This window comes from Pungitius pungitius, chromosome 20, assembly GCF_949316345.1.
Source record: "Pungitius pungitius chromosome 20, fPunPun2.1, whole genome shotgun sequence".
Classification (NCBI taxonomy): Eukaryota; Metazoa; Chordata; class Actinopteri; order Perciformes; family Gasterosteidae; genus Pungitius; species Pungitius pungitius.
This window is the reverse complement of record NC_084919.1, coordinates 7,371,077-7,385,756: the sequence shown is the minus strand read 5'-3', so window position 1 is coordinate 7,385,756 and position 14,680 is coordinate 7,371,077. Positions and strand designations below refer to the sequence as shown.

The following is a 14,680-nucleotide window of genomic DNA, read 5'->3' as shown; positions in this document are numbered from 1 at the left end:
GAGTACACCTAGTGGCCATCACGAGTTACACACTGAAATGATGCTTCGGCACATACAAATTAAGTGGTTTGCGTCGCAGGACAGCTTGATTTGCGCCAAACGAAACAAAAAACTGGTTCAATGCACCGCCAGTAAGCACGCTAGGTGACACAAATCAAACGCCCCTGTGACGTAACACATCCAGGTGTGTTCCTGCTAATCCAACGTATTTACTACACTGGGGGATTCATTTGTGCGAATTCTCACTGCAGTTTAATTCACTACAACGCGTTGGAAAACGCCAAGGAACGCAGTAGAGGACAAGTGCACTGGTTGAACTGCTCACACAATGAAGGAGCCTCGTGCAGATTGATGAGGACCTTCTGGTAATTGAAGCTCACGAGGTCCGTTCTGATCGGTGAGTAGTCCACGATAACGCCATTCTGAAACGAGTTTTATTGAGCATCACCGGGCATTCATATGATTGTAACTTAATATCCATATGCCGTTGCGTTTTTGTTGTAATACACAGATAAACACGGGCCTGTATGTTGGTACCGCTTTTGGCCACAGGGTGGCAGCATTGTAACACTCATTCTCGTCTAAGGGTCATGAAAGCGCTGAAGGCTCCAGGTGAGGGCCACTGGAGTAAAAAATGTAAAAGTGTTTTGATATATTTTGTTTTCCCAATGCCACATTAATATTTGTTATGTTGTTATTCAACACGCTTTGCGTAAAGTACTTAATGAAACTTCTCATTGGCATAAATAGAGATAACGTTGCCTCAGAGCAGCTCTCTTATGAGATCATCCTGACTGGAGGCCAGTACTCCCATTTGACTGATTCTCTCATGATCTCATTGTTCTCTAGTTAGCTAATGACTGATCCTTGGCATACGTGGTTCTCTCTGTCATGACTTTTCATTGGCACCGCACGTTCATTTGCATGTAGATCTTTGGATTATTAATGCAAAATGCAGTTGCTAGGATGAAATACAAAAAAATACTGTTCTTTGCACTTTGCAGATGCTTTTTAAAAAAAAATCATTTGGTTCTGCCAGTCATTCACCATGATTCAGATGCTACTCTTGTTATTCTACCACTTTCTTCTCTAAGGAGGGATTTCTGTTTGGTGGCACGCGGCTGACATCGTTGTCACTTTTTAGACATTTTGTAGTGTGCTATTTGTTCTGTATCCTGGCATTGCCTTTTCTTTTTTTTTACGAGTGTGGAATATATGAACTGTGGACAGGGAGGTCACAAGAGGACGAGCGGGGTGTGACCCCCGGGCTCCCGAAGGCCTGCCCACCGGCATGCAGGGATGGATGTTTGAACAAGAGCCCTTGTATGCATGTGGCATAGCTCAGCTTGGAAGGACTTACTCTACATGCAAACAGTTGGGTCTCTTGATTCTTACTGGGCTTTCGCTTGTTTGTTGTCGTTCCCTTGGTTGCTTGATTTTTTTTTTTTCTGCATTGAAACTGGATGGGTCTCTGTTATTGCAGATAGAGGCTGGTTTGAAGGAGGTTGGAAAGAGGATTAAACCCCCCCCCCTTCCGAGGATTCTGCTGATTTTAGGGCACATCTCAACACATCTCGAAGAGAGGACACAGGTCTTCATCCACTCAATGCAATACACATCATCGCCTCTTGCTCTGATAGAACTAAGATTCCCTGGAGGTTTAACAAAGTAACGGCCGCCGATATCACACTAATGGGTGATAAAATCTGAAAGGTAACTCCTTTTTATACTGCAAAACAAAGTGGCAATATTGTCCAAATTCGCTTTTAAGGATGAAGTTCTCCGTCAAGAAAAAGTTTTGGCTTCGTGCCTGACCAGAGATGGGGAGAAAATTGATACCCTGATCTTGCGTCTATCGTCGCCCAAACCGACGAGGTGATTAGCTCAGCTTGGCACGAAGGCGACTAAAGGGCCAAAAGCCGCTCTCCAAACCGCAACGCAATAAGGACGGTTTTGGGGTTTCCGAGGGAGAGCAACGGTTTGTTGATGACCGTGTTTGATCCGTGTCCCAGCCTCTGCTGGTGGCCCGGCACACTCAAAAGCTACCCTGAATCAAAACCACAGGTTGTTGTTCCTTTCTCTTCTGTTTGTGGACAGATAAAACAAACTCGTTAATTAGGGGGGTTTAGAAGTGCTGGGAGGCTTTTCTTACACTGTAAACAAATCCAGGCTTGCTGTTGGCCCCTCAAGTCTCTTAATCTCCCCTCAGATGGGAACGCAGCGTTCAAACTGGGCTGAGGGTATCAGCTGATAAGACGTGCACGTTTCTTCTCCAAAAAAGGGACAACCCGCCGTGCACAACCTCTCTGCCACTCCCCGATCTGGCATGGCAGCGCGATGGCATGGCAAAGCGCGAGCGACTGGCCAGCGTTGCCACGGGATGGGCGATGGCGTACGTTCCCGGGTCTACTGGTGGTTAACTTTGCGACGCTGTTGCACGAGGACGTACGTCACGGGGGCCCCGAGAGGGAGGCCCGACGCTATCGGCCTGCTGGCGCTTCTCAGATGTTATCGGCCGTCCGTGCCACGATGCGTCCCGCTCCCTCAAAGCCAACCCTGTATTTATTCTGATTGGAGTGGTGGGAGGGAAAGGCATTGAGCAAGCAGTTGTCCATTAGGTTGGATTTAAGGACTATTATGGACTCGATTGAAGGCCTTCTGCAAAGAATTAAACCACCAATTTGTTCCAAATCGCCGCTATTTAGCATTGGAGCGTGCATGGCCATTAGACTCGTAAAGCATGAACTGTGGGTGGGGGGGGGAGGGTGTTGGAGGCGAATACAGCATGACGTAGTGCCTCCTGTATTTGTTGCTTGTTCAAACACCAGCAGAGATTAATGATCTTGTAGTTAAGAGGGCGCTGTGTGCAACCAAGCACAGCAAAAAAAGAGAAGTAGGTGAAGCCTTGAAGGAAAAAAAACTACAAAAGAAAACATTCGAAAGAGAGAGCAGGGGGAAAGTGACACACAAGTAAGTGCAGTAAAGTCATGCACAGATGGCCACTCGTTGTATTTCAGAGAGGCTGCTGAGCGAGCACCTCATGCGTGCACGCTGTGGAGAAACATGACTCGCTCGGCGATGGACTGCGGGAGAAGGGAGGCGGCGCTGCCGAGTCGGACCTCGAACCGATCGGCGATACTCGGCTGCAGAGGAGCTGTGCTCGGTGCCAGCGTGCTTTCTGCTTCCTCTCCCCACGCGGGACGTTATGTTTGCAAGTTCAAACGTTTTGAACCGTTGCTACGCCGTGTTTGTCAACCTTTGGATCATGCACAAGTGATGTGGGGGGTGGGGGTCCTGAGCCCAAAGAAGCCACAACTCTTCTGGTTCTTTGAATACATCTCCGTCTCATAAAAGTTGATTTAGAATTTGGGCTAACTGCCCCCGTTTGAAGTTCTCTGACATGTATTAGAGCTTTACTCTTCTTTTTTTTTTTTTATGATAAAACAACAAAAAAACTCCTTAAATCCCTCCACTGTAATTATGTAAAAGTTTAAAATAGCACAATGTCATGGCGAGTTTGTGTGTGGTTTGCCATGATTACAGCACAGGATCTTTGGGTGCCACACTTTCATTCAATTCTGTCACACAAAATCGGGCGTTCAGATGTGTGTTGTGGTCGTGTGGATTAGCTACAGCAGTTGGGGACTAATTCCTCGCAGCGCCGCCCCAGGCTCGTGTGTTGTTCATTTCATTGTCCGCGGTAATAATGCTTCAGTTGGGTTAAAAATGAAGAAAAAAAATCATTTCCAATCATTCATCTACTGCCGAGCTACCGTTTTGGGCTTTTAGAGCAAAGTCCTCCACCTGCACAGCTGTCCAGAGGCTTGATCTCCATTATATGGTTCATGTTTATGGCTAGGTGGAGGTAAAAGTGCCACCACATCCAGTCACGGATCAAAACCGAGCTGAAGGAACATTGCTCCACTTTAGAAACACTTAATGACCAAAAGCTTGAAAACATACCTTGATGTACCTTTTTTCTTTTTTTTTTACGTTTCTTTTAAGAGCAGAACGTTTCGGGGGAGGCCTCGGGTTTCAATGCTGGCAGGCGGATCAGAGCGCAGAGGGTTTGTGAGCCTTGGCACCAACGCACCGCGGCAGGCTTTGAGCGCCCAGATGAACCTGCACAGTAGTTAAATAAGCGCACACACGTCCGTGCGTGGCCCGCATGAATGGACGTTTCATCAGCGCTCGCTGCGTCGCCGTGCTCGCACTCACACCCCACTACACCCCATGATGCAATTAAGAACAACTTTCACAACACTAAAACTTGTGTAATATTGACTGACCAGTAAATGTATCTACGGGGGTGTATCTGGCACCGAGGCGAAAACTCCCTCAATCACCTCCTTCGCATTTTCCATGACTTTTTTTTTTTTTCCTCGCAAGATTTGGGTTGGATTTGTGTCAGTTGTTAGCTGCTTCCTGTGCTCCCTGATCAAGCCTCGCTCTGTGCACTTTGGTCCCAGTTAAATTACATTGAGATCAAATTGGCTTGACCCCAGTGTGAGTCTATGGCAGAGTGGGGGTTGACTGCAGGACGGAGGGGGGGGGGGGGGGGGGGGGCTTAGCGGCGTGTAAGGTAAACCCCCGGGGGAGGGGAGGGGGGGGGGGGGGGGGCTTGTGTTTGTACACAGGGAACCCCTGGCTGCTCAGTTAAAAGAGCTTTATTATTTAGGCCTCTGCCTAGCAGAGATCAGGGTGGAAAATACACAGGATCCCCGGCGCCAAGTCCCCTCGCTCTCGGAAAATCCGCCCCAGAAGCAAAAGGGCCTGGATTTAATCACCCAATGCGTCATGTGCCCTCAGCCTGAAGGAAGAAAGCCGCCATCAATCTACATCAACGTGACTCTCAATCACACCGACGGCAATCCGGTTTAAAAAGACAAATTCTGAACCCAATTTCAGAAATGACTGACTGTTAGACCTTCAAATTAATACTTGACTTTGTAACTTCACGCTTTTGGGAATATCACACATTCATGCACTGTATACTGTACTGTTTCTGTGTATTTAGAAATGCTAAATACGCACTAGAATCTGCTCCATTCTCGTGTGATGGATACCTCAGGAATGTCTGGAGAGTATTTCCTCAAATGTGACACAACCCACCCATCGAGGATGAACTTAATAGACTCTGTTTGGTCACAGGCGGAGGTCATTGTACCTCATGCCCATTGGATTGTCCTCAAAGCTCTTGAAGGACCTTGAAGGAATTTCTTCAAATTTGGCACAAACATCTGCTTGGTCTTGAGGACACAGGGATTCTCTGTGAAAGTTCATTTTGACTTCACAATACTTGTTTTGTAGAATAATGGAAATATTGATATGCTAATAACAATTTCACACAAATGGTAAAATTCTGAAGGACAAACGTGGATGCAAACCGTAAGGCAAAATTTCTAGTTTAATTTTCTTCAAATGTGAATGTTTTTCTGGTTTAAAGTGGGGTCTGAATTCAGCTAACGAGCTGCATCTGGTATATTGAGCATAGCTGTTCACAGTGGATTTGTCACTACTCTCATTTGCTTTAGGACAAATCCAATAAAAAGCATTCCATCAAAAGTACTCATCAGTGCATAGAAATACTGGACATTCATTTTAACATTGCAGTAATGAGGTCAATAGATGAATGATGGCATCAAGCCATATCTGATCGTTTAGTGATGGAAACATTAACGCCATCAGTGCATAAACACCCCCATGAGCTGCCAAATAAACATGAAGATGCAGAAATGGATGTCTGACAAGTTTTACAGAGTTGATGAATACACACTTACTCGCAACTCATCAAATATATGCAAGCTTAAGTATTTTTTAAAACCACGTTCCTCGCAGTGGACCAGAGTTCCCAGCGATGAGGCTCATTCATGGAACCGGGGGGGATGTCACCTTCCTGGACCACCGTTTGCTCTACTTCAGTCACTGAAAACCTGTCTCCAGGCCTTAATGATCTGATCTCGTTGTTCTTTCTATACTCTGCATGACTACCTCATCCCACGCCGTGCCAAAGCACTGCTGGACACCAACGGCCCATAAACACACGTTCAAAGAGGATCTCTTCTTTGACCGATTTCCCCCGGAGATCAATCGCAAGCCATAAAACAAGTTTGCCCCCCCCCCCCCCCCCCCCTCCACGACCACTTGGATCCAGTAAACAGGTTCTGAGATCACAAGAAAATTTGATTCTTCAACAACTGATAATCGTCTGGATGAAGATGTCAGAAAGTGACAGCAGAAGCACTTGTGTCCAAATCTCACCCTGTTTGTGATTCATCGAAACAAACCCAGCTGTGGTGGGCTGATCCAAGAATAAAAGCTTATTTTAATATAATCTAGGCTTCAAATGTTATTGATCTGACCGACTATTGGGTTTGTATAATGCTGTCTTGGTGGTTGTAGTGTTTGTGATCTTGACAACTTCTCATGTCAAAATGTGAAAATAGCCTTTGCTGGTGAAGCTGAAATCTGAAGAAAATTATTTATATAGAAGTCTGCATTTTGCTTCAGCTTTTCAAACTTGGCCTAGTTTTAAATTGAGATTATTAGAATGAAATAGACTGTGGTTTGATCAATAACTGTAAAGCAAACTCGAATGTATGTAATGAAGAACCAGTCTGCTAAGTTAACCTTTCCTTATGTTCCATGGTGAACAATCTTTGATATCGAGTCATTGTCAGGCCTCCTCAGATTAAACTGCACAAATCTCTTCTTTGTTCATCTCACTACTTGACAAAGCTGGTGTGTAGATCTTTAATGCGCTGCATCATGTCAGCTGTCCATCCGTTTGCCTTTTTGCCCTTTTGGGCTGAATATCATGTGAATTCTGTGGATTTTAGGGAGGTAAAAAAAAAACCAAAAAACATTCCTTTTTGGATATGATCCTTTGGCAAGAAAAAGGTCAACTGTGAATGTGATCAGTGAGACTGAAAAGGGAAGTTACATCAGCCCTGCAACAAGCCAGCATGGTGAATTACGATCAGTCCTCCACAAGGCCAGATGAATGTTTAGAAACAGAAAGAACGGGTCGTGCCTTCGTCGGGTCAACTACCGAACCGCCTGCCTCGGCAGATTTACTCAGAGGTCATCCAAAGTGACCTTTTCCCTACACGCGGTTTAGCCAGCTAGTGATCCTCTTTAACTGGACAGCATGAAACGCTCGTCCACGGGACTCGGCTGTTGTGGGTATGAAGACGTGTACGCGTCCACTCGCTGGTTCTGCCACTGAATAAGAGGTCAAACGGGCTCCTGGCAGCTGAAAGGCTGTTGAATTCCCCTTTTTCAGTTCCGTCTCGGCGTAAGGGAAGTTACTGAAGTTATTACCATAATCCCACGCAACAATTAGTCCTGGCTTTTGTCTCTGCCTTTTTTTTTTTTGTTGTATCGCATCCAAAACATTAGTCGTTGCACAAAAAATGCAAATTGATGCAACAGATATCCTTCTGAGAGAAATGCAGGCTGACGGTGGAGGGGTTTCCGCTCCCTGCGGGAAAGCTGAGCGAAGATAATCACAAGGTATAATGAAGCCCTAATGATGCACGAGGGGAAACTGTGGTTGCTCCATCTGCAAATAGCAAAACGATACGAGAGAGAACCCAACGTGAAAGGCTGGACCGATACTATCAACACTCCTTCTCGAGAATAGCGTCGTTGGATCCTGCTGGATGTTGAGATGTCGTAAATACTCGACATCGTTTTTTTAAATCACCTTCGCAACAGGTTTTCTGAGCCTGCAACACGATGAAATTCACACAGTTCTCTCGGTCTTTTGGCACGAGCATCACATCCTTCCTCTGACTCTATTTTCTACAGTTTTGGCCACCGCCGCTCTCCTGAGATGACGTAAAATGCTTTTCTGGTTTAAAACTAATATTGTGGTATGGGATTTGCGAGGAAATTAGGGTTTTTACGTGAAGCCTACAGGGTCCTTGGGCAAGCTGTTTCCAGTGAAATGTGAACCATCATCTGTTTAATGAACTCTAGTTTGTTTTCCATGAAGAAGAGTTTGCTAATTCCTAAACATGCACAGACTAAAGGGAAATGATATCGTCATTAATTTCCTCCCGATGACGGTATTGACCCAAAATAAAAGCCACACAGGTGCGGATCGGTGTGGTTTAATGCAGATGCGCGGCGGCGTGGTTGAATTGCTAATTTGCCTCTGAAACCACAGCTCACGGCGTGAGCCGCTGCTTGCGCAGAGTGCTGGTGTTTGTTTTCGTAGCTGCGCAAGAGAAACACGGTGCGGATTTCTCCCCTCTGCTCCCGACATCAATCCGCGGCGTGGACTCCTGGTGCCCTTTTCTCCCCATGTGACTCCTATTAGTTTGATGCGAAAACCCGGCTTCGCCTTTTTTATCCTCGTGGTCGAGAGCCGTTCTTCATCCTGTGAGACCTTCAACTTCCCGTCCGAACCCATTTGCTGCCTCAATCAGTCACTGCGCAGCAGCCACAACAATATTTGTATGTTCGGTTTGGTTTGAGAAGATTTGACAGGGTTTATTTCTAATTTAGATATTCACATATCATTGCAATGTGTCCTCACACAACGGGCGTGGAGCTAAATAGTTTTTTCGGTTCTATTTAAGGTTAGAATTGAAAGAGCCTGATCACTGCCGCAGTAAGCGGGTTGTTTTGGAAATGACTAACATTCAAACCATTGCCCCTTTTCTTCTAGGTCAGTAATACACTCATAGCAGCGTATGCTCCACAAAGAGATTAGATCACACGCATTTGTTTCTCATAATACCGTCATTATGCCTCAGTTCTCTCTGCTCTTTGTCGTATTGGGAGCTGGTGAAGCAGCCATTAATAAGGGAGGTGTATATTATAAGGTGGCCTTGCACTGTCAACACTTTGAGGAATGGAAGCCTCCTCTTCCCTTCCTGTGTGAAAACGCCCTCATGTTTCCAATTTCCGAGCGAGTGGTGGACTTTTTACTCTCTTCCCCGATACTTTTCACACGATGCGGTATGTTAAAGCCCGCTGACATGTCCCGCTTTTGCTGCTCTTTCTTTGGCAGCAGGAGTGAAAGAGCATCACTGCCTTACGTTATCTGCCTTTAGTTAAAGGCCATGTTTTTTCTTGTGAAAGGATCATAGTTGTGTCTGATGGTTTTCAGTTTGTGTGAATGAATGAAGGGTCCTTTTCTGATGAAGTGCGTTTATTTTGGTCACGTGCTTTATTTAATTTTTTTGTGATTTTTAAACATTTCTCGACTGACTTGATGATGATCTCGTCCCCTGGGGGGGGGGGCGGGGGGGGGGGAGGCGATTGAGCGGACAACGATGCCACGATCTGGTGTCTTTGAACAGAAACCAAACCGATGGAAGTCCTCCGTGACAACCAGCTGGTTTCAAACCAGCGATTCACTAAATCACACCGTGTGTCTCCGTTGCTCGATACGTCCCCAAATCGAAAGCGGTTAAGTGACTTTACTAACAGATAATCTCTACATGACGTCATTTTGCTGTGTGAGCCATCTTATTTTAAGTGATGATCCGTTTATTGAACCGAGCCAAGTCGGAGCCTTTGAACAGCTGGAGCAGCTGGCTCACTGTCCGAGAAGACAAGAAATCACCATCTTCTTCTGGTGAATTATGAACCAAAGTAAAACTTTAGGTTCCGCTGAAATGACTAGAAATGTTTCTGTGTGTTTCTGTGTGTTTCTGTGTGTCCTCCCATCAGGCCGTCCAGTACTCTGCAGGAAGCTGGAGGGACATCCTTCATTACGCTAGACACGCGGGAGACATTATTGTGACTTCAGCCCGTCCTTCTCTTGTCACCTCTCTGCTAGACTAATGTCAATGATTTGGTTGACGGGTGCGTGAGGACCATGCAAATGGTGAAAAGTGTGTGTGTGTGTGTGTGGTCTCCATATTGGATGCCCTTTAGAAAGACATGCACACACCATGTTGATATTCAAAAGCCTTTTAGACGTTTGTTTAAAGTGAGCAATTGAGAAACTTGCTACTGAAAGAATCCCCCCCCCCCCCACTCCACCCCGCCCCCCCCCACCAACCCCCTCAATTTGGCAGCGAGTGTGAGAACAAGGAGAGTCCAGTTTGCCGTGTCTGCCCGCTGAGCGGGAGACGCGCTGGTCCTGGCCCTCCTGCTCCTTTGGCGTTCACTGCGATGGCAGCACGGGACCACACATACTGCCACTTTCATGTTTTTCAGCGGAGGACTCCTACTGTCGCTGCCAAATTGCCTATTATTGAAACTTTTAAATAAACAAGCAAAGTAATGCTATGCCCCTGTTTGGTTTGGAACCGCAGTTGAAACACTTTAAGACCACTTTTTAGGACACTGAAGAATGAGCTATTTGAGGAGAGTGCAGACATCTCAAATTGAAAATTTGAGCTTTTTACTGGAAGGCCCTGGAAGGCGAGACGCTCCCTCCATTGAATTGCTTTGTGAGTCCGTCTTTCGGCTTCTGAGGCTGCGCAGAATTTGTTGATCGCCGCTCGATTTAGGAAGCGCTGAAGAGGCCGCGGCTCCTTTTGATCTCGGGCCTCTTTCACGCCTCGAAAGCACAACGTGGCGACAAAGCGCACCGAAGACGCTCCGCCGCTGTCTTTGGCGGCGTGGCGCTGCCTCGGAGAAAGGGAGGATCCCTGCACACTGTTTTGATTCCCGCTACATTCAGCATCTCCTCTCATGCGCAAAATGGCGCTTGACTACCTTTTTTTTGACCATTTCATCCATCTCCCTTTTGTCATGTGTCAGTACAAAGTGTGGGGCCCAAAATCCTTTCAACCCACGTCCTCTTCTGAGGCTTCACGCGGCGCCACGTTCCGCCCCGAGGAGCTGGAAGACAGCGGCGCCGCCGCGTGTCGTGTTTCGTCCCGCGTTGTCAGACGTCCGTGTTTGCAAAGCGTCGCATCGAGGGGGGGTGGCCGAGCTGCGACGATAGGGAGACGTGAACCGGAGCCTCGCGAGATCCAAATCTGTCACCGCGGGCCGAGCGACGCGCTCATTTCTGACCGTGAAAGCTGCTGGAGACCTCCTCTCGGGGAGTTTCTGGATGACTTGCAAGAGTTTTGACAGTTTCATTTGCGAGTGAACGGGCCGTCGCGTGAAGATTCGGTTTGAATAATTTCATCCTCAGTTATATGCACACAAGTCAAGGTATAAAAAGTAACTGCCTAGAACAGTGCTGCAATAAATGGTGTAAAATGTATTTATTGGGAATCCTGATAGCCGACACTTCAGTCCTTTGGGGTCAACTTGTCTATTCTTTTTTCTTTCTCGCATTTCAACATAATGTTTACATTCATTTTTACCCGTGTCAATTCTTTACTTCAAATGCTGAACCTCACTGCCTAAAAATACAAGAATATATTCCATTTTCTGTTAAAGAAAAGACAAAAGGAGGTTCACCATTTGAAACCAGTGCAGTCATTCATGCTGCAGGTTCTGATGTGATCTTCTCTTTACCATGGCAACCAACCAAGATCTTTATGTTCTTCCCCTAAACTCCGGCGCAAAAACAAACAATGGTCGGCGTAACCATCCGAGAAGATGATGTTTCTCCACATTCTTCTGAACGCGGCAACCCTGAAATTAGTGGTCATTTAATTGGTGAAAACCAGCTATTAACGTTTCATGACCAAACCCTCCTGCCGATGCTGCTTGACTCGAGGGGTTAAACGGCAACGGATGCCATCGTCCTCACAGGCCGAACAGGCCAGGTAATTAGGTAATTAGGTAATTGGAATTCCGCTCGCTCTATACTGTTGGCGCGGTAACGCCTCCCACGTTGGCGCGGCACAGTCCCGTGCACGCACAAACCAACCGGGGCATCGCGTTTGTGTTTCTTCACTTTTGGATGAGACGGTGGGAAATGGAGCAGAGTCCTTTATGGCGGTCGTCCCCGGTGTTTAATAACACCTCGTCGGTGAGACAGGAGCTCCAGTACATCAACACACGGACGACTGGAGGCCCAGAAAAATCCCCCAGCAGACGTGTCTGCATCAGATAACGTAACAACTTGTCAAACATTTAAAAATAACATCTGCAATGAAAGACTTATGGCTTTAGTGTGCTTGAAATGAACTATCACTATACGAGGTGTTGTCTGACATCTAAAGAGGTGTTTTGCTCCGAATGGCAACCCTCTTTGTGGTCTCTGTCGTCTCGATACGGTTACTCCTACAAATGGGGGTAATTGCTGATACTTTAGGGCAATTTTTTCCCGACCGTATTGCAACCAGATCTACACACGGAAAGTGTGTATTGTCTGTTTTGGGGAAAATTGCTAAGATTAGTCGGATGTCAGAGGAGTGTGGCAGAGGGGCTTCCAGAGGCTGTTTGACAGTCTGATCTTTGTTTGTGGCATTGAGACACCGAGAAGAGGGGGGCGGGGGGGGAAGCAATTGCGTTTTCATAAGGTGCCAGACTTTAAACTTTTAAGCAGAGTGAGGCTTTGTTTTAATTGGCGCAGTGGATATGCGCCGGGTCTTTTTTTCGTGCTCTACGTCTGTTAAGATCTGGGAGGTCTGTAGTGGATGTTCCTTAACATGCAGTTTAGATGAACCTTTTTTAAAATCCTTTTGCTTTCCTCACAATGTGACAATTTCTGGTTAACTTATGCCTAAATTGACAGTTTGGTCACAGCAGCTGACTAAATAAAAACGTATAATGATCATATCTAAAATCCTAAAGTGGTGCTTTCGCAAGATTCTCTGTGGGGAAACTCGCAGATTAGATAATTTTTCTTCTTTTTTTTTTTAAATCCACAAATGTATCCGTCGACAAGATGTTATTGGTATGAGTCGACTAAGAGTTTCTTGAGCTTACATCTCGGTCTAGATCGGAGCGGAGCGAACAGGAAGCGCTAAGAACTCTTCATCAAACATTTGCCTTTTGACATCAGAGAGCCACGTTGGCTTCCTCCTCCGCATTCCTTCTGTGTGATACCTCCCAGATGACTGCTCACACCTGCCCGGGGAGTAATTGTCGTGCTACCAGTGTTTTTATAATATCTACTGCCCGATGGGGGTGAACGCCGCAGCAATATCAATATCTGTGCTGGCCTTGTTCGAGTGCAGCCTGCACAAACTCATTCTCGGAAGAGCTATAATAAGTTGGCTTCTCAACTGAGTTGGAGTGATGTTTCTTTGCTGTTTTAAATATCATAAAAAATGATTAAAATACAATAATTTACCATTTCCACAGAAAGACCTGTTGAGATGATGCCTTTCCAATATGTTAAACATCCACAAGTGGCTCTATAAAAGTGTAAATATGACCCTGTGGAAGATGAAGAGACTTTAATTTGATCCATTCATCCTCAGATGCACAATGAATCCAAACCGGCTCGACGCTGAACTGGGCTTCTGTAAAAGTCGGCGGTTTGAATGAGTTTTTGGACAAACTACAATGTGCATTTGCAGTCAAACGATAATGGAGGGAACAGAGGTACACGCTCGGCCTCTTCCGGTATCCGTCTGTCATCCGCGTCTCGTTGTCCTCGCGCCCAACCGTGTCTTTACCAGTTAGCCCTGCAGTCATTTTTTGGGTCCAATCCTGATCATCATCATCATCAGCAGCAGCAGCAGCAGCAGCAGTGCTGGTAAACACAAACGCTGCTCAGATGCTGAGAAGGTGAAAAAGTCCTTTGACATCCTCCTTCAGCCGACCACGCGGTGTGGTCCGATGCCGGTTGCTCGGCCCGGCGTCTTAATGACTTAAGTCTCTTAAGTCTGTAATGCCGTTCATTCCAGAGAAAAGACAGAGGGAGACAATAGAAATTCTTTACAGGGCTGCCCGCAGTAATGACTTCCCCAAGTGAGCCTTTTCCTGGGATTGATGTCCTCAACCTTTTACAGTTGTCAAAGATCAACTTTCCTTTGTAAGTGATTGGCATTTTTATGGGCACTTGCTTTTGGGGCACTGGGTCAGAGTAAGCAAAACCTAAAGGTAAGTGTAGTAGTCACAAAAGGGGTCCTTAGTTAGGGGGAAGCAATGTGAAAGAAATGGAAGATTTCCAACATGTTGCACAGCTTTTGGGTTCTGTTAATTTTTTTCATGAATTTACCCCCAAAATATCCTCCATTGATCTGGACTCCAAGGAAGTCCAGATCAATGGACTTACAAAGGAATAAGTAAGTAATAAATCCAGCAATATTATTTCAATAATATTGGTACCTTTTTCGACTTTCCCCAATATTATAGTAAAAATTGTGTTTCTTAATGTCATCTCAAATCAAGGCATAGTTTTATTTTTTACTTTATGTGCAGATTTACAAAAACTCAGCCCTCCCATAATATTAAAAGTGCTATATTTTTTTGACACCGACTGCTATGAGCTAAAGATTAACATCTATTTGGATTTCAGCCAAAGAATTCCAACACAAGTCTGTTATAAATCTCCTCCCCGACCACATGTGTAGATACACTTGATCATTACAGAGGCTTCGATGGATCTACCATATGACGCTAACCAACAACATACCTGAACGACCTCCGAATTTTCCCTGGTGTCTATTTTTAACTCAAGGTCTTGCTGCATGTGCTTTTGCAAAAAGTAATTTTTGGAACATGTGGCACAATTTAGAAAGTAGAAAGACCGGGTCTGCAGTTAGCTCAAATGACCTTTTAGTACACGCTGCCTCTCTGAGCAAAAGACTTTTGTTTGTCCATCGGATTCGGATGGGGAGAAGAAACACCCCTTTAA

The 14,680-nt window shown here is 45.8% G+C and overlaps 1 protein-coding gene across 1 annotated transcript in view; it reads left to right on the top strand.

Moving 5' to 3' along the window:
• Nucleotides 1-105: 105 nt before the first annotated feature.
• Nucleotides 106-14,680, top strand: part of LOC119195081 (steroid hormone receptor ERR2-like) — a 94,016-nt gene continuing 79,441 nt past the window's right edge. The window contains exon 1 of the mRNA XM_037449703.2: nt 106-397. The gene's annotated coding sequence lies outside the window, so the exon portion shown is untranslated. The remainder of the gene's footprint in view (nt 398-14,680) is intronic.